This window comes from Amblyraja radiata, chromosome 7, assembly GCF_010909765.2.
Source record: "Amblyraja radiata isolate CabotCenter1 chromosome 7, sAmbRad1.1.pri, whole genome shotgun sequence".
Taxonomy (NCBI): Eukaryota; Metazoa; Chordata; class Chondrichthyes; order Rajiformes; family Rajidae; genus Amblyraja; species Amblyraja radiata.
In genome coordinates this window covers 51,183,761-51,196,088 of record NC_045962.1, presented here as the reverse complement: position 1 = coordinate 51,196,088, position 12,328 = coordinate 51,183,761, and positions in this window count along the sequence as shown.

The window sequence follows — 12,328 nt, the reverse complement described above, 5'->3', positions numbered from 1 at the left end:
AGGCTGCAGCCGATGGATGTACCCAGGACATGACCAGTCCTGTAACCTCCCTCCCTCCCATAAACGATCCGATGTACGGTAAATCGCATGAGACGCGAAGATGAACACAAGCATCTCTGGAGAGAAGGAGTGGGTAAACGTTTCGGGTTGGAATGTCACCTCTTCCTTCTCTCCAGAGATGCTGCCTGGCCCGCTGAGTTACTCTAGCATCTGCAGTTCTCACACAACTGAGGCGCAAACTTTGTTTATTTCCCCTCAGACGCTGTCTGGCCTGCTGAGTGTGTGCAGTACCTTTCACTTTTATTTCTGTGTCCTGTTTGGTTCCGCGTTTAGATCGAAGAGAGGGTTCGGACAATCTAACCCGACAATAAATGGAAGTCAAAAACTTGCAGACGTTGGAACATTGAACTATGAACAAAAAAAATCGGGAAAAAGGCAAAATTGTCAGGTTTTATTGGACAGCATCTGTGGAAAAGGAAGCTTAATGTTTCAGGTTGACGACCCTTAATCACAATTGACAAATAATCATAATTTACAAATCGAACACTGGAGAGGATGGAGAAGAGGTTTACCTGAATGCTGCCTGAATTAGAGCACATTAGCTGTAAGGAGAAGTTGGACAAACTTGGATTGTTTTCTCTGGAGCTTCGGAGATTGACGAAAAATCTGATGGAAGTATGTAAAATTATGAAAGGCATAGATAGAGTAGACAGTGAGAATGTTTTTACCTGGGATGGAAATGCGAAAACTAGAGGAAATAGCTTTGTCAGAGAGGGAAAACCTAAAGGAAATGTATGGGGCAATTTTTCTTTTACACCAAGTTGGGGATGCCTGGAACAGGCTGCCAGAGCTGGTAGTGAACACAATAGTGGCATTTTAAAAGGTTTTAGATAAGCACATGGAGGGAATAATTCAGGGAATAGAGTAATATTGATTGTGTGCAAACAGATGAGATTAGTTTAACTTGATATTTTAGGCACAGACATTGGGGGCCGAAAGGCTATGCCTGTCATGTGCTGTTCTATGTTCTTTGTTTAGCAGCAGTGAGAGTGAAGAATATGATGGGAGAGATGGACTGGTTGTGCCTAAGTTTAAGGAATAAACACTGCCAGGGTGTGGAGATTGTCACGTGCCATGTATGTAAAGGAGAAGGAACTGGAGAAGGAGAGAAAGGACAGAGTCCAGATAGGAAGAAATAGGTTCTGTGAGGCAAGACCTGACTGAAGCAATGGCAGAGCAGAACTGGTTAAGGATCTTGGAGAGGAAGAGAAATAGACAATATGGATTTGGCAGGCTACCAGCTGTTAAGGCTGTAGAGGGAAGATCTCCCGATGAAATATGTTCAGTAATGGGAGAGACAATGGTTTGATGGCTAGTGGTGGGTTCATGGTCTGAAAAGCATTTAAGGAGGTATCTAGAACGGAAACAATTTACCAAATCACAACAGCATTGCCTTTGTCACCAAGAGGATAATTGGTGGAATGGAAGATACCGGGTGAAAAGGGGATTCTGGAAACTGGAGAAAAGATCCACAGACTGGATAAAGCCCGTGACCAAAGAAATGAGCATAGAGCTGAAGGCAGAAGAAGGAGTGCTCTTGTCATGCTGGGCATGGAATTTGTTGATATGGGCCAAGTCAGTGTATATTTTGAAGGCAGAAATAGATAGATTCTTGATTAGTACAGGTGTCAGAGGTTATGGGGAGAAGGCAGGAGAATGGGGTTAGGAGGGAGAGATAGATGATGATGATGATTGAATGGCGGAGTGGACTTGATTGGCCGAATTGCCTAATTTTACCCCTATTCCTTTTAACCTTATGACACGGGGGAAGAGTTAGGAAGAGTTATCCTCAGGTTAGGATTCATAGTTCGAGATCTAACAGGTGAAAATTAGAATGGTGAAATCTTGGGAGGGAATGGAATGGGGGGGGGGGGGGGGGGGGGGGGGTGCTGTGATGTCAGAGGAATAAACAGAGGAAGAGAGATCGTGACTGAGTATTAGAATTCAAGAGCTGTTGACCAGCTAAATTCATTCTCCCATTGAACAACTTCAACTCGTCTTCAAATCAAATGTATCATTATGGAAACACATGGGCTAAGTCATGTCTGTCTGGATACATAGAACAGTCTTTGTTTCAGACCAATTCAGGCCCTCCTCCTCAGCTTTTTTATGATTACTGTGTTGGTGCTGCTACCAGCACTTGTACAGAACTCAAAACTATAATTTCCCAGGCTGTCGATTTACACCCTGCCAACACTTTCACAACATTCATACCTGACTTCCTTATGTCCATCTCAGGGGGATCTAACAGTAAATAGTATCCATTGGAAATCCACAGACACCCACAGCTATCTCAACCTCCTTCCAGCCCGCCTTTTGTGAACCTGCAACTTGCTCCCAGTTTCCCTGTCTATTCTATCTACAGGTATTCTGATTATGAGGATTTTCACATTACATCACTTCTTCTGTGACATCTTTCATTATCTTTAACTGTGGCTTCCATTCTACCTTGGTTAACAGAGCTCTCAACCTCATCACTATTTCCTGCACTTTTACTTTCTTTCACCCTCTATCCTCTCAGCCAGAGTCAGGATAGGATTCCTATTGACCTCATTCTCCACCACATTAGTCTCCACATTCAACCTCTGTAATGGCCTCCACCTTCAATTAGATTTCGCCATTAGCCATGTTATCACCAACACTTCTCCCCACACCCCATGCCCCCCTTTCAGCATTCTAATGGGACAGTTATTGCTGCAACTTCCTGGTTCACTCATCCACCTCTATAACGTCTCACCTTTTCAAAGCAGGTTCTCATGCAACTGCAGGGGTTGCAACATTTGTCCTTTCACCTCTTCTCTTCCCACCATCCAAAGGTCAAAACAGTCCTGCCAGCTGCAGCAACAATTCTTCCATCTAGTGTATTGCACTTAGTGCTCACATGGGGTCTATTCTAAAACGAGGAAGACAAATGCAGATTGGACAATGTCTTTGCAGAACACTTATTCAGTTTGTAATGGTGACCCTGAGCTTCTGGTTGCTTGCTAACTTAGAGTCATAAAGTTATACTGCACAGAAACAGGCTCTTTGGCTCAACTTATCCCTACTAACCAAGATGCCTATCTAAGCTAGTCCCATTTGCATGCAGGTACCCCATATCCTTCCAACTCATTCCCATCCCTGTACCTGTCAAAATGTCTTATAAATGTTGTTATTGCATCTACCTCAACCACTTTCTCTGGCAGCTCGTTTCACATATCCACTGCACTCTGTGTGAAAAAACTTGTTCCCTCAGTTCCACTTTAAATCCATCCCCTCTCACCTTGAACCTATGCCCTTTACATAGAAACGTAGAAAATAGGTGCAGGAGTAGGCCATTCGGTCCTTCGAGCCTGCACAGTACTTGGCCCACACCTATTTTTGCTTTACATAAATGACATCCATGAAAAAGTCGCAAGTACGACCAGACTATTCGCTGATGATTGTTTGCTGTACCGTCCAATTAAGTCAACTGATGATGAAGATGCTCTCCAAAAGGATCTCGATACTATGCTCGAGTGGTCACAACAATGGGGCATGCAGTTCAACCCTTCCAAATGTGAAACCATGCGCGTCACCAGAAAGAGGAATCCAGGCGTCACATCCTACAACATACTTGGTGTCACCCTTGAAGAATCCAAACAAACCAAGTATCTTGGCATCAAATTGCAGAATGATCTGCGTTGGAATGGTCAGACTCATCATGCAACAGTGAAAGCAACAGGTGTCCTAAACTTCCTGAGGCGCAACTTTCATCATTGTTCAGCTTCTGTCAAGGAGAAGCTGTATTTCACCCTCGTTAGACCTCATTTGGACTACGCAGTTGCAGCTTGGGACCCATACACAGATAAAAACATTTCATCCATCGAACGTGTCCAAAGACAGGCCGCTCGATTTGTTACTAACACCTAAGAGAGAAGCGAGTGTCACCAAACTTCTGAATTCTCTGGGGTGGAACCCTCTCCAAGACAGACGTGAAGCTCACCGTTTGACCTGTTTTTACAAAATGTTAAATGGTCAGCTAGACATAGATCACAAGACCTACACCAAACCCAAACCCATTAGGAGCAGACGAGCGCATTCGTGATCCCAGCTACAAAGACAGATGTGTACAGCAATTCGTTCTTCCCACGCACAATTAAAGCATGGAATAATCTCCACCAAACTATAGTTACCCAACCAGATGCAACTAAATTTAAAGTAGCACTTTCTTCCCAATAACCCTTTCTGGCTTAATCCCTCCCTTCACCACCTCCAGTTTAAATTCCAGTTGGAATATTTTGGAGGATCAAGTAACCAAGAACCAAGAACCGCCATTCAATATGATCATGGCTGATCATCCAACTCAGTATCCTGTACCTGCCTTCTCTCCATACCCCCTGATCCCTTTAGCCACAAGGGCCACATCTAACTCCCTCTTAAATATAGCCAATGAACTGGCCTCAACTACCTTCTGTGGCAGAGAGTTCCAGAGATTCACCACTCTCTGTGTGAAAAATGTTTTTCTCATCTCGGTCCTAAAGGATTTCCCCTTTATCCTTAAACTGACTCCTTGTCCTGGACTTCCCCAACATCGGGAACAATCTTCCTGCATCTAGCCTGTCCAACCCCTTAAGAATTTTGTAAGTTTCTATAAGAACCCCCCTCAATCTTCTAAATTCTAGCTAGTACAAGCCGAGTCTATCCAGTCTTTCTTCATATGAAAGTCCTGACATCCCAGGAATCAGTCTGGTGAACCTTCTCTGTCCCCCCTCTATGGCAAGAATGTCTTTCCTCAGATTAGGAGACCAAAACTGTACACAATACTCCAGGTGTGGTCTCACCAAGACCCTGTACAACTGCAGTAGAACCACCCTGCTCATATACTCAAATCCTTTTGCTATGAATGCTAACATACCATTCGCTTTCTTCACTGCCTGCTGCACCTGCATACCTACTTTCAATGACTGTACCATGACACCCAGGTCTCGTTGCATCTCCCCTTTTCCTAATAGGCCACCATTTAGATAATAGCCTACTTTCCTGTTTTTGCCACCAAAGTGGATAACCTCACATTTATCCACAGTATACTGCATCTGCCATGCATTTGCCCACTCACCCAGCCTATCCAAGTCACCTTGCAGCCTCCTAGCATCCTCCTCACAGCTAACACTGCCCCCCAGCTTTGTGTCATCCGCAAACCTGGAGATGTTGCATTCAAGTCCCTCGTCCAAATCATTAATATATATTGTAAATAGCTGGGGTCCCAGCACTGAGCCTTCCGGTACCCCACTAGTCGGTCCACCTCCAGTTAAGGTGTAACCTGTCCCTTTTGTACAGGTCACCCCTACCCCAGAAGAGATCCCAGTGGTCGATAAATCTAAATCCTTGCTCCCTGCACCAGCCCCTCAGCCACACATTCAGATCCCCTATCTAACTGTTCCTGTCCTCACTAGCACGAGGTACTGGAAGCAATCCAGAGATAACCACCCTTGAAGTCCTGCTTTTCAATACGCCTCTCCTCTTTGAATAAATCAAGATCTCTCCTCTATGAATAAATCCTCTTTGGGCTTATACTTTCCTGACAGGTTTCCTGGTTAGATTATCACCGCAGGAACTAATTAACCACTGTATCCAATTGATTGATGACATCTAGCTATTCAACTCCATACGCCTCCACGGTTCGAAGTGGGACCGGCCCCGTGCAGCCGTACGCCTCAAGTGACCACGTTTGGTCGCGCTAGACGCATGCAATTGCATGCTGGTGGGACAGGCCCTTAACTCTGAACTCGCGTTGCAGAACCCCCTTCCTCCTCTTCCCGATGTCGTTTGTGCCTACGTGCACAACTACTGCCGACATTGTAAACAGATCAGCAGCTGAGTGCAGCAACGTATGAGGTTTGAGTCTGGCACATGTCACTGAAATTAAGCCGGACACTGGGCCTGTACTTGCTGGAGTTTAGAAGAATGAGGGGGGGACCTCATTGAAACATACAGAATAGTGACAACCTTGGATAGAGTGGTTGTGGAGATGTACAAAAACACTTGTTTAAAAGGATATTGGGATGAGGATAGGTGATTGTGAGTGGGATATTTGTTATGCTGATTGTATTGGGAAGGGTGATTATAGAGTGATGGGTTTTATATATGACTAAGATACTGTATAGAATGAGGGTTTTTTCTTTTTCTTTTTTGTATGGCTTTGTAAATATTTGATTGGTGTATAAATGTAAATAATTTGGTGTACATATAGTGGCTGGTGTACATATGGTGTACATATAGCTGCTAAATTTGTATAAGATAATTACAAGCAGTTGAATAAGGGGTGGGAATTTTAAGCTTTGGCTTCTTCCTGCTCCTTTTCGGACACATACGATTTAATTTATTTATAGATATTGTTTATGACACTTTATAAATATTTTTGTTTTGTTTTTTGTATGCTGTTTCACACTTGCTTTTTATTCTTTTATTCTGTTCGAAATAAATAATTAAAAAATATATATATAAAAAAGATGTTTCCACTAATGGGAGAGTCCAGGACGAGAGGTCATAGTGGTCCCAGTGGTCTATAAATCTAAATCCTTGCTCCCTGCACCAACCCCTCAGCCACACATTCAGATCCCCTATCTAACTGTTCCTGTCCTCACTAGCACGAGGTACTGGAAGCAATCCAGAGATAACCACCCTTGAAGTCCTGCTTTTCAATACGCCTCTCCTCTTTGAATAAATCAAGATCTCTCCTCTTTGAATAAATCCTCTTTGGGTTTATACTTTCCTGATAGATTAGATTAGATTAGATTATACCTTTAATAATCCTTTTCAGGAAATTACAGTGCCACGACAGCTTCAAGACAGACATAACACCACACATTTCCTCAAGTGGCTTCCATACTTAACAAGTTAAAATACAAGTTAAAATACAATTAATTTAAAAAAAAGTGCAGTTATTTATGCGCATTATATAATCTTATAGCAGCTGGTAAACAGGACTTCCTATGTCTCTCAGTTTTGCACATTGGTGCAATCAGCCTCTGACTGAAGATGCTGCTCTTGATCACCTTCAGGGCATGGAGTGGGTGATAGGTTTCCTGGTTAGATTATCACCGCAAGAACTAATTATCACTGTATCCAATTGATGACATATAGCTATTCAACTCCATACGCCTCCACGGTTCGAAGTGGGACCGGCCCCGCGCGGCCGTACGCCTCAAGCGACCATGTTTGGTCGCGCTAGACGCATGCTATTGCATGCTGGTGGGACAGGCCCTTAACTCTCTGAACTCACATTGCAGAACCCCCTTCCTCCTCTTCCCGATGTCGTTTGTGCCTACGTGCACAACTACTGCCGACATTGTAAACAGATCAGCAGCTGAGTGCAGCAACGTATGAGGTTTGAGTCTGGCACATGTCACTGAAATTAAGCCGGACACTTTCTATAACCAGACATAGGGAAAATATGAGTCAGTTAGCTTGAGCACTGATTGGTATTGTCAATTTCAAAATAGTGTATTAATAATTTAATTGAATAAGACCGTAAGAAACAGAGTATCATCTCTTTAATACGGTGTGTGCAATGTCCTAAGCTACCGAGTGAGGATGTAATTCAGTTACAATTGCAAATATAAATCAAGATCTCCCCTCTTTGAATAAATCCTCTTTGGGCTTATACTTTCCTGATAGGTTTCCTGCTTAGATTATGACCACAGGAACTAATTAACTGCAGTATCAATTGATTGATGACATATAGCTATTGATCCACGAATGCCCGGCTCACACATCTTCCTTGTTCAATAATGGCTCTATCTGCTATTTTTGATGACCTGCCCTTTTGTAGTGAAGATCACCTTGCGAGTCCCATTAATAACCAAATAAAAATCGTTGGTTCATTTGCAATGCTGACCCATCAAATACTGCCACTGTTACATTAAGTGATGAGTGAACTGTAACAGCAAGTGGGTATGATTTGAATTGCTATGTTGGTCAACAGAGGAGAAGTGTTAGATAGAATGACGTGATAAACCTTGTCATAGGCCGGAGACACAGCAAGGATACATCACAGTCACTAGTCACAGAGGATTTTGTAGGAGACATTTTGTAGCCACTTACTGCATCAGAGATAGAAACATGATTGGTTGATATTACTATTGTATTATTAGTATTATTATGTGTGATATAGTAAAACAAAATTGGTTAGATTCAAACATTCAGTTGCAGAAATTATGGGTACCAAATCAGATACTTTGGAGAGTTAAAAGCGACTGCAGATAGGCCATTGGAATCAATGATGCTTAATAGAAAAGGGGTATGATTCGTGGAATGTGAGCATCACTGACAAGACCAAGATTTATTATCCCTCCCTAAATGGAACCACTCCTAGTGAACGTACTCCCACTGCATAATTGGGTAGGGCATTTCAGGATTTTAATCCAAAGGTGAGGTAAAACAGGATTATAATTGTAAATCAGAATGGTGTGTGACTTGGAGGGAAGCTTGCAAGTAGTGGTGACTTTATGTACCTGCTGCTTGTACATTTGGTTGGAGAGGTTGCAGATTTGGGATGTGCTATTGAAGTAGCCTAGGGAAGTAGTTGGCAGCCAGAATGTAGCAATGGTGGAAAATAATAGAGCGGATACATAACTCAGTATTCCATCACAGTCAGGAAATGCCCTGATGGTGGAAGGATTTTTCGCACATCTCTGTACTCTTCCCCTTCTCTGGAAACATTGGTTTCTGGGGCTGCTCCTTACTGTGGTTTCCCTTTCATTAGCTGTCTTTGTCGTGACCATTAAATGTTGAAAGCCAATTTTACCTTCGGATCCCTGCTCTGTTTCCAATCTCTTGCTATTATCAACATTTTCCAGGCCTGTGATAAGACCATCTCCTGAGGAAGCATGCTTCAGGAACATTCAGATTTCTGAATGTGGGGGCCTTTCTCCAGCTGCAACCTTCATACCACATCCCCCGAGGCATCACACAGGTTCTGTATGACACACTGCAGATTTTGGCTACTCTTTAAATCTATTTTCTCGTTTGTGCACTTCTCCAAACTGAAGTGCAAGTCTGCAAACTTCCTGCCAATTGTTCCTTATTTCCTATGGGTGGCTTTCAGCCTTTGAAGTGAGACCCTCCTGGTTATTGCTGCACTTAAAGCTGCTCTGACAATTATATGCACATGGTGCATACTACTACCACCAGGAATGTGATTTTGTTCTGAACTTGTAATTTGATGAGTTGTTAGTGATATTAATAGTTAACTAGTATTAATGACAAATCATGTGACAGTTGTTCTGGTAAGATATTGCCCTCAAGTGGAAGTACAGCTCGTTGCTACATTATCCCATGATAACATGAACAGTGTGATGCTCCCAAGAGACAAAGTTAATTACTGGAATGTTGTAGCCTTTACACAAAGATCACCTTTCGTTTTTAATATGGTAAAATGGCAAAAGACATTTACATATGTATTTTCAAATGAAAATGAACACAAAACCGCACATTATAATCAAGAACAGGAAATACTGGATTTGATCCTCAGATCCTGAAGACGGCTACAACTGCTCCAGTCTTACCTTTATCACAAGAGCTCAACTACCAAATATGCTGAAGACTTCCAACCAGAATAAACTTTATCGTTCTAACACTCTGTTCTTTTCCCATGACATTTAAATGAAGGTGCACTAATTAGTCACTGATCCCAGGAATGAGTAGGTTAACCTTGGCCTCCACTGCCACAGAGGGCAGTGGAGGCCAAGTCACTGGATGGATTTAAGAGAGAGTTAGATAGAGCTCTAGGGGCCAGTGGAGTCAAGGGATATGGGGAGAAGGCAGGCACGGGTTATTGATTGGGGCTGATCAGCCATGATCACAATGAATGGCGGTGCTGCTCGAAGGGCCGAATGGCCTCCTCCTGCACCTATTTTCTATGTTTCTATGTAACCTATGGTCAGCGTTTGTCAGCACTGGGCCTGTACTTGCTGGAGTTTAGAAGAATGAGGGGGGGGACATCATTGAAACATACAGAATAGTGAAAAGCTTGAATATAGTGGATGTGGAGAGGATGTTTCCACTAGTGGGAGAGTCCAGGACGAGAGGTCATAGCCTCAGAATGAAAGGATGTTCTTTTAGGAAAGAGATGAAATTTTTATTTAGTCAGAGGGTGGTGAATCTGTGGAATTATTTGCCACAGAAGGCTGTGGAGGCCAAATCAGTGGATATTTTTAAGGTAGAGATAGATGGATTCTCGATTAGTACAGGTGTCAGAGATTAAGGGGAGAAGTCAGGAGAATGGGATTAGGAAGGAGAGATAATCAGCCATGATGGAATGGTGGAGTATATTTGATGGGCTGAATGGCCTAATTCCACTCCAATCCCTTATGACCATTGAGAGATACAGTACACAAACAAGCCCTGCAGTTCATGGATTCCATGCTGATCAACCATCTATTTACACTAATTCTACATTTTTCTCCCATATTTTTTTCGTTCCACATTCGCATGAACTCCCTCCAGATTCTACCACCAAACTATATATTAAGAGCATTTCACAGTGCCCGTAGAATTTGGGATGCGAGAGGAAACCCACATTCATAATATGAGCGTGCAACTTCGCAGACCAGAGGTCAGGATTGAAGCCCCGTCTCTGGAGCAATGAGGCAACAATTCTACTAGCTGTGCCACAATGCTGCCACCTCAGCTAATGGAGGGCAGTAGGTGACAATTAGCAGCAAATTGTTTTGCCCATATTTGTGAGGGATTTTTGGACTTTGGGAGCAGGTTATAATGCAGAGAATCCGATCACTTGTCGCTTGTCCATGGGACACATCTCCGAGTGGGCATGTTCTAAATTATGTTGGGAATCTTTGCAAGGTTGGTTGCACTTAGCCATCTTCAAACTTGATACTGAGGTTGATGCTATATGTAACATCTATTTTAAATCTTGTGTCAATGCAAGTTTGATTCAATGCAGTGACTTGCTGCTTCATTTCAGAGGGGTGTGACGAGACAACCAGATTATTGTACATTTGGAGTCATGTATGAGGCAGATTTCCTACAGCCTCACAGCGCCAAAGTCCCAGGTTCAATCCTGACCTCGGGTGCTGTCTGTGTGGAATTTGCACATTGTCCCTGTGATCGTGTGGGTTTCCTCCGGATGCTCCAGTTTCCTCCTAAATCCCAATGATGCACCGGCTTGTAGGTTAATTGACTTCTGTAAAACTGGCCCTAAAAAAGTAGGATAGCATAGAATTAGTGAGAACAGGTGACCAATGGTCGGTGCGGACTCGATGGGACAAAATGCCTGTTTCCATGCTGCATCTCCAAACTAAACTATTCATGGTAGATAGATAGATAGATAGATAGATAGATAGATAGATAGATAGATACTTTATTAATCCCTTTCTCAGGGAAATTCAGATTTTTTTGCAGCACACCAATAAAAGTAAGACACCACATTAAAAAAGAATTGAACATAAAACATAAAAACATCTCCCCACAATGGTTCCCACTTGAGGGAAAGCACAAAGTCCAGTCATCTTCCCCTTGTTCACCCACAGTCGGGCCTATTGAGGCCTCCGCAGTCGCCATAACGGCAGCCTGATGTTCAGGCCCTCTCGCCGGATGATGGGGCTTCGGCGTCGGGAGAACACTCTTCAGCGGCTTGGAGCGTCTGGAACGGCCTCCTGCCAGAGACCGTGGCTCCCAAAGTCCACAGGCCGCGCTGGTCGGAGCTCCGACACTGGCGATCACGGCGAGAGATCCCAGGCTCCGCGGTGTTCAGAGCCAGCGCCGCCGAGGCTGGAAGCTCCGCAACGACAGCTGGAGTCGGCGGTCTCAGCACTCCGGAGCCCACCGCACGGCGACCCGGGCAAGGCCCCAGCGCTGCGCCACCGCCGAAGCCGAAGTTCATTGGTAGGCCCCGAAGAGGGGGCAAAGACACGGCACGGAGAAAAGCCGCATCTCCGACCAGGTATGGACTGAGAAATGCAGTTTCCCCCTTCCCACACCCCCCCCCCCCCCCACATAAAAAAGATTAGACCTCCAAACGAGCTTTTAACGTACTAAAATATAAAAAAAAGTGTTAAAAGGACGGACAGCTACAGGCTGGGCAGCCATACTCGACGGCGCCCCCTAGATGTCGAGGTTTGTGATACCAGGTTTCTAATTCCAGACTGTCTTAATTTAATTTAAATTCGTTGTCTAAACCAATATAGGTCAGCAAAACAAAAGGGATTTGGGGTGAATGGAACAAACAATAGGAAGTTTGAATAAATTCAGGCAGCAATTTTGAGATCAATCAGGAGATAAACAGAAA